At 36.8% G+C, this 8,113-nt stretch overlaps 1 protein-coding gene across 1 annotated transcript in view; it reads left to right on the forward strand.

Annotated features, from left to right (window-relative positions):
* Window positions 1-265: 265 nt before the first annotated feature.
* LOC117100457 (cholinesterase 2-like) overlaps window positions 266-8,113 on the forward strand; it is a 15,261-nt gene continuing 7,413 nt past the window's right edge. Inside the window, exon 1 of the mRNA XM_033240158.1 lies at window positions 266-399. The gene's annotated coding sequence lies outside the window, so the exon portion shown is untranslated. The remainder of the gene's footprint in view (window positions 400-8,113) is intronic.

Below are 8,113 nucleotides of genomic sequence, written 5' to 3' on the forward strand. Positions count from 1 at the left end.
GTAATACCTACTGCACACAAGGTAAAGATAGATTTGTTGGTATTATATTTTTTTTAAATAAAAAACCTCATTTGACAATTTATCTCAGCCTCAATTTGTTCTTATCTTGTTCTTAATCTTTAAGAGATTTCAGCCTCAGTGTTCTTATAAAATCTGTTCTTATAAAAAAAAAAAGTGTACTGTTATTACGTTGAGAGGTGCTAGAAGTCGCAAGGGGCGCATTCGTGGACGATTGGCTGAGCAGAGTACAACTTGTATCGTTTAAATGAATAGGCCTACAATCTGTACCGATTTACAGGGAGAGAAGGATCGACTCGCTAGGCATTGTCATAAAAAGCCCGTCTTTTTATTAATTAGAATATTTTCCAAGACTGGAACGAGTGAAAGTGTGTAGAAATAGTAAGTATATAGACCTATTTTTTAAACTGTAACTAACACATTTCGGCATGCTGGCTTTGGCCCCACTGATTCTAATCACAAGGGGCCTCTGGGCCTTCCGTTTTGCGGATTTGCCGTAGTCACGAATGATACGGTACGTCAGAGGGGAGCCTGAACCACAGAAGGGGAGGGAATCCATGTGACACAGGAACTAGATGGATACAATCTTAGTCCTCGATGAAAAAATATTGTTAGAAGATTGCGCCAAGGCCCGTCCACTCCCAGATACAATTGGTGTCTCACAAATATTAGAGCAATATCTTGCGCATTTTGTGTATTATGGTATAAAACACTTGGTAAGGGCGTTCTCAGTTTTCATAAAGCTAGCTATCATTAGGCCTATATAGAGAAGGGTTATCAGTGTTGTTTTAACGCTAGGGGACATGATACCGTACATGAACTATTAATTGTAAAAAACGGCTTATGTTGTGTAGACTGGACTTTAGCTGTTTGCTAAAGATTATTGTCAAAAATGGTGTGGATGTTAAGTATTAGTCTTTTTGTTTGTAAGCCTCGGTTACTGTTTCGATCAAACGATTCGGACTAATCGGTTCCAAAAAGTGAGGGATCAGGCCTACCTCTGTCTCTTATACACATCTAGATGTGTATAAGAGACAGATTATACCGTAACAATAGGACGCGCACTCGAGTCGTGCAAATCAAATCAAATCAAAGCAGAACCTTATTTTTCCATTAAAAACAAGTAAAATGAAAATTCTTTTTCCACTGGCAAAAAAACATGAAACACTTAAAAATACTACAAAAGCAGCATTTAAATAACATTGTAAAAACATACGCCAAACATACAAAAATCGTCCAAACCTCTTCTCTAAACTGGTCGTCCTATACACGGATCGCCTTATGCGTCAGCATACGGTATATAAAATGTAACACGTTAATAGATTAATACTAAATCGTCTTGCGACAAACCGGTCGGGAATCGAACCCGGGACATTCTACTGCCAATGCAGTCCCCTTAACCACCTGGGTCTTTGGGGCTTTTGTTGGTAGTTCGCATCCGATTGTGGGTAATTTATTTCGCCCTCTCGGTATGCCAATACAACACTAGTATTTGATGCACAATGAAACATAGCTAGATAAATAATTTGAATGCTTGAGCACGATGGTAATTGTGGCATTTATTTAGCCTACTATGTGATCAAATGTGCTATTAAAACCAAAAATGGTGTTAAACTTGATCAGAATTCACTTCAATCATGCTTCAATCAATGCACGATCAATAACGGTATACTGCCCTCATCGATCCACTGCTCTAATCGTATAGTCTAAAAGATGCAGAAGACCTCATTCAGTCGTCGTGCATTTGATGGAGTCACGGACTTATTTTAAGAGCTATGATATAGCATTGATATGAGCAGAGATATCGAAGTAATGGGTTTCACCTGTGTTAGCATATGATTTTGCTACAGAACTTCGAATCGTCTGTGTATCGATCTTCGATTTTAACCGGCTGCGCCGCCAAGTCGCGTGAACTGTTTTCCATGATCATTGATCGACCTGAAACGCACCTGAAAGTCAAAGAGACGAAAGCCGAGGTAAAGGGGACATATCAACAAAATATTTCTTAATCAGTGTTGTTCTGTTACTTCTTTCGTGGATATACGGTAGTCGACACAAGAGTTGACCGAGCAAGAGCAAACGCTCCTTCGGAAGAATTTAATTTAGTATTGGATTTGCGACAGCCGTAGAGTTGGTATGTATGCCGTGGTTTGATATTTTAAGGCGTTACTTTCTTTATTATCCGTATATTTCCGTAGCCAATACTGTTCACATTAATTCGTTTGCACTTTCGTTTCTACTACCTTGTACACTATGATTGACGGTCAATTTTAGGTCTTTACGCCGTTAGATGTTGTGTGTAAATTGGATATGCTATATCAAACCAAATGTGTCAACAATAAATTACAATTTATGTAGCATTCACTAATCCGAGAATGTTCAATATCTTCGTGGTCTATGGGGTGGAAAATTTTCAATCAGAAACAGCTAGGTCTCGTGTGTAGTACTGAAAACAGTGTTTTTATTATATTATGTTTTTAGTGATAATATAAAGATAGGCCTACATGCAACGAATTATCAATTATTATTAACAAAGGGTAAGGCTCGTTGGAACACACGGAGGATACAATTATTCAATTACATATCTGTGCGAGAATGCAGCTGAACGATCGAGTGTCGTACCAACAGTTGGAACCCTAATTGGAAAATGCCAAAGTACTTGTGCCGTTCGTAGTAGTCCTCATATATAGTGGAGTACGGAGCGTCAAGAATTTGCTTCACATCAGAGTTGATATTCAAGCTGAGCTGCCATCACTGCCAACCATTGGATCGCTGCTTATTTATACGTTAACTGACGCTTCCCAGGCTGTTTTCAAAGGTGTGCGACCGGGCACCAGTGCACCCGCGCCGAGAACCTTAGCCGTTTCCTGATTGTCATTTAATAGATAAGTTACAACGACGTTACCTACTCCGGCGACGGTGTTTCCGAATGTATTACTATATGTACATACTATTTTCGGAATAACTACGTTCTTGTCATTGGATGATTGAAATTGAAGTTCTTTACAAGGGGAGGTGATTGATAAATTAATTAGGTTTGCATACACTTTGGACGAGTGCCTAGTTATTGATGAATTACATCGCTACAGGGAAGCCCCAAGATATCGTAATTATTTCTGTCACTAACAATTCTCTGACAGTTTCTGTGCTTAGATAATATCGCTGGAACGTGTATGTATATAAACTTCGGCATAATAATTTGCCACAATATCAATACGTGTGGAACTTTGCATGCAATTGTATTAGCATATACGGTATCGCGTGTGAACGTTACTGTTGATTTTGTCGACTGCAAATTTCTTCGCAATCGTCAGTCATAAACAATTTTTAGTACTAATTCTTTTCGGAAAGGCGGATAAAGATAATCGAGCAAAGGTTCTAATCCCAAGGTCAATTGTTAAATCCTGGCCAAAAAGTATATCAGGACTTTCCTCATTACCAAACACAACTACCAAAGTTTCATATAGAAAACAACAAACAATTTACAGTTACTAGGAGCGAAACAAAATGTTGCGCACCTATTTTCCTTCCATCAAAAGTAGGTCTATGTATTTCCAATTCAATTCAGGTTTATTCACATAATGCATATAGTATTACAGATAAAAGTAGCATTGAGTAGATAGGTTTATGCTATTAAAAAAGCAATTGTTAGTGAGAAAATGTTCGGTTATTCACTTTTATGTTATCTAACCTATTGTATAATTATATGTGAAAAAGATGTCCTTACTAGTTGAACGATTACTTGCAAACAAATTGCCATTTAACATTCTATTAACCGATGCAAAATACTAATAGAGTCTAAGACCTCTTGACCTAGGTGGGTGGATGTGGTGCTCAGAGTTTATTTAGTAGAATCATGTCAAAACACAGGTTTGTCATTATAAGCACTATAAGAAGGATTGCTGCATTATGTAAGGCCAAATTAAACAAGACTCTTTAGTTGGGCCAAGCGGACATACCGGTAGTCGTTTTATCGATTGAAATTTACCAGCTTAGAATCAATACAATAATGACGAACACATTATCAACCTGCTACAATACACAAACATTAACAAAGAGGGTGACTGAGACTCATTCATAAGTGAGACGGTGGTCGTGATAATGCTGGTGACGAAAGTGAGGATGATGAAAGTAATGTGATTGAGATAGTCTACAGTGTCTTATAAGTTAAATAACGGTGGTGGTTGTGATGATGATGGTGGCGATGACGATGGAGGTGGCGATGAAGGTGATGGTTGTGAGAATGATGGTGGTGATGAAATGGTGTTGAAATTGTTGATGATGATGATGGTGGTGATGAGTGATGATATTGGTGATGATGGTAGTGGTGATAATGATGGTGTTTCAGATGAAGTTGGTGGTAGTTACGACTGTAATGGTGACATTGGTAATGATGACGGTGATATTGGTGATTATGGCAATGGTAGTGAAGATAGTGGTGATATCGGCGACAGTTTGTGAGATTGGTAATTATGGTGGTGATGGTGGTGATATTCGTGATGATAGGCTTAGTTGTGGTTTGATGGATGGTGGTAACGAAAGTGATGGTTGTGAATTTTGAGGTTTTGATAAATGATGATATTCATCTTGATCTTGATAATGGTCATAGTCTTAGGCGATAAAGATGATAGTTACAATAATAGTATAGACCTATTCATGATATTAATAATAGTAATAATAAATATAAAACTGTAATTAATAGTATTCCATTAACATGATCAGCTTCTACAAGCAGAGAAGCTTAGCTCAGTCGGCTAAACTGGTGGTAGCCACTGTGCAGTGGCGTAGCTAGAGGTTTTGGCGCCCGGGACAAGAGTAGAAAATTGAGCTCCCCCCCCCCCCACCAATTATAATTATAATATTTTGAAATTAATTGATATTGGTTGTATAGACATAAGCATATGCGTACTGTGCGTCCATCGGGACGTCCATATAATGCACTGTCTAAATAACATTATTTTAACCCGAATAACTATTATTATTCTAGCTTTCGTATGTTCTTTCTTACCAGGGATGGGCCAGGATTTGCCCGAGGGGGTCCAATGTTGGGGGGGGGGATACCCACCCAACATTGGATACCTTTTCTTAAAGAGAGCAAAGTGGGCATGATCGAACGTCGCTTAAAATCTTCCGAAGGTGGCCTGGGGGGAGGGGGTGCGAAGCTCCCCAAAAATCTTTGACAATTTATGGGTTTCAAATGCTTATTTAATTAATTTACTAATCTACTAATATTTACAAAATAGGGCCTACATAATTTTTTTTCTCCCTAACGAATATGGGTTTTTCTCTTCGACGAAGGGGGGGGGGGAGGCGCAGCTATCCCCGAAGGGGGCCTTGGCGCCACCCCTGTTTCTTACTATTGAAACTGCATTACAATGTTAGGAACTTTGTATACAACTTTACCATTATCCTAATTTGTAAGGCTGTTGTATTTATCGCATCATATCTCAGTATTCTTATTTTCTAAATTTATCTTATAATAGAGTCTTGTAAGGTGCTGAATTTTTAACATTGTTTAAATTTGCAACTGAATTTTGTGTGCTTTGGTATCAACAAATAAGTTAATAACATGATCAAAGTTAGCAATGTTGTCTGCTTCATCATGCTCAATACTAAGTAGTACCAAAGCAGATAGTCTCGCTTTTCCCATCGTGGCTCTGAGAAATGGCAGGATGAGCTTTAGTCATGTAGTCATTACAGAATATGATAAAAAAAAACAAGAGAAAACGGTCGAAATGGACTGAAAAGAAATCAAAATCTATGAATTTGCCAATAAAAACAACTACATTCGGATTCTTATTAAAATATTCATGCCTGAAATACATCAATTTCGTCGTGTTTTTCTAAAAAGTGCTTATTTTTCTACTCTCATTCTCCCATTTCAGCGCCCCCTCAAACGTGGCGCCCGGGGCACGTGTCCCCCTTTGACCCCCTAGCTACGCCACTGCCACTGTGTGTGCGCTGAACTGTGGAGATTTTTTGGTCCCGTTTCAATTCCCATTGTTGCTCTCTTCTCTTCTTTAGAGCACATCGTCTTTCGGATGAGACGTTTTTAGTTGTTGGTCCCATGTGCACGTCAAAGAACGCGGTACACTTTTTTTTGGAAAAGAGAAGGGATTGTCTCCAGATGTAGGTCTCCTAGTTTATTTATTTATTTACTTTGTGAACATACGCCTTTAAATCGGCGGCACTCAAGGGTTGTGCGTTCAACTTAAATACAATATAATGAATCACTTAATTACAGTACAATAAATACAAATAAAACATAATTGACACAAACTTAAAAATAATCAGTGCACAAGAAAACCCCCACTGAAAATAAGTCGTCTTCTGACTTCAGTTCTATCATTTTTTCAATTTGAATTACTGAGTTTAAAGAAATAATCTTTATTTTAATTTTATTAAATAAAAACACGATAAAAAGCCAACTGACCAAAAACACACTTTTCAATAAAATAAAGATAAATAAGTAACACAAATTGATGGGGGCTCATACTTACCATAGGCAAGAGTTAATCAAGCTTAGAGAGCATGGCAAGGCACAGAAAAATACCCCAAAAAAATATGTATTCGTAAAAAAATAATTGTATTCGTACTATTCATTTCAGGTTTTGCAGCTAGCAAAGTGAAGATTGAATAAACAACAAATATTTATCTAAAATGACCATTTTATGTTATTGTATCATTATCATCATTGCCTTTGTCATCATCATTACACTATCATCATTATGATCAGGGCCTAATTATCATGGCATTCTTATTATCATATATTACCATTATTTTATTATCATATGAATATTTTTAATATCACCCTCAAGAATTAGGCCTACACATCAATTAAGGTTTCTGTAGTGGTTATGAGGTTTGAATCCATCTAAAACTCAATTTAACCATAGAGAATACTACAATTTGCATAAATATACTACACTATGAAACCATAAAATAGGCAGATTTCACAATTACAATCTGACGACCATTTGGTTTCTGATTTTTTTGACCTTTAAATAAAATTAGTGAAAATTCACTCTAGCCTCGTAACAGTAGCTAATGAGCAATCAGTGTGAACGGGCCAAGTGGACTGTCGATATAAACTGCTTGCAGTTCCTCATTGGCTTTGGTCAACATGCACTCAAGAAACAACAATGTTAAGCCACACTAATTGGTGCTTTATTGAGAAAACGTCAATGTTCCGTCCTTGTTTTAATTTGTTGGTAAAGCAGCTACACGTGACGCAGACAACCGATATACCATAAAACATCCTGGTCGTCGTCAAGTGCCCAAAATCAATTAGCTATTGAAGGTATGCAGAAAAAAAACTCGTATGGAAAATCTAATTTGTTATTATTACACATAATATTATAAAGGGCTGTCGGAATCGCACCGGCCACACCGGCTATGTCTGGACCACTTTTTTCTCTTTCATTTCATTTATTTCATTTTGGTAGGATAAAAAAAAAAACTCAATTTCTGTCGACAGTATTTTCCTCCGACAAGCGCATCAGTGACATTAATAACAGCATTAAATATAAAAAATAGGGCGCCTATAGTATATATATAAAAATATATTATAAAAATAGATATAGTAACATGGAAAAATACAACAGGAATAATCGAAATCATATCAAAAAAGAAAAGAAAAATTGCAACAAACTACCGTCCGATCTCACTTACGAATGCACATGGGTTTTTAAGCTTCTCGAGAAAATTAGGTGCAGTATGCTGATGCTAAGTTCATCTCAGAATCTTACTTTTACTTTTGAAAATAAATAGTGGTAAAAAAATATAATAACAACTGTAGGCCTAATACGGTATGAAATATTTTTGAAAACTAATGTAGTAAAGACAATAGTTGTTGAAATCATTTTTATATTACTGATTTAAAATAAATCGGTACTACTTTTGCGATTTTTTTTGCATAAGCCTATCTGGAAATATTCCAGTTTCAAAAGATAAATTGCATATATGGGCTACAGGTTATACAATTTCATTAATAACGGTGTTTAACCATGTGCATATCAATATTGTCGTACCCACATGAGTGTTTACATCTAATGCCTCGAACTTCATTTAAAACTTCCTCTGAGGTTACGCTGTT

The sequence above is a fragment of the Anneissia japonica genome, unplaced genomic scaffold, assembly GCF_011630105.1.
Source record: "Anneissia japonica isolate Jap-2015-1 unplaced genomic scaffold, ASM1163010v1 scaffold685_len2926416_cov193, whole genome shotgun sequence".
Lineage (NCBI taxonomy): Eukaryota > Metazoa > Echinodermata > Crinoidea > Comatulida > Comatulidae > Anneissia > Anneissia japonica.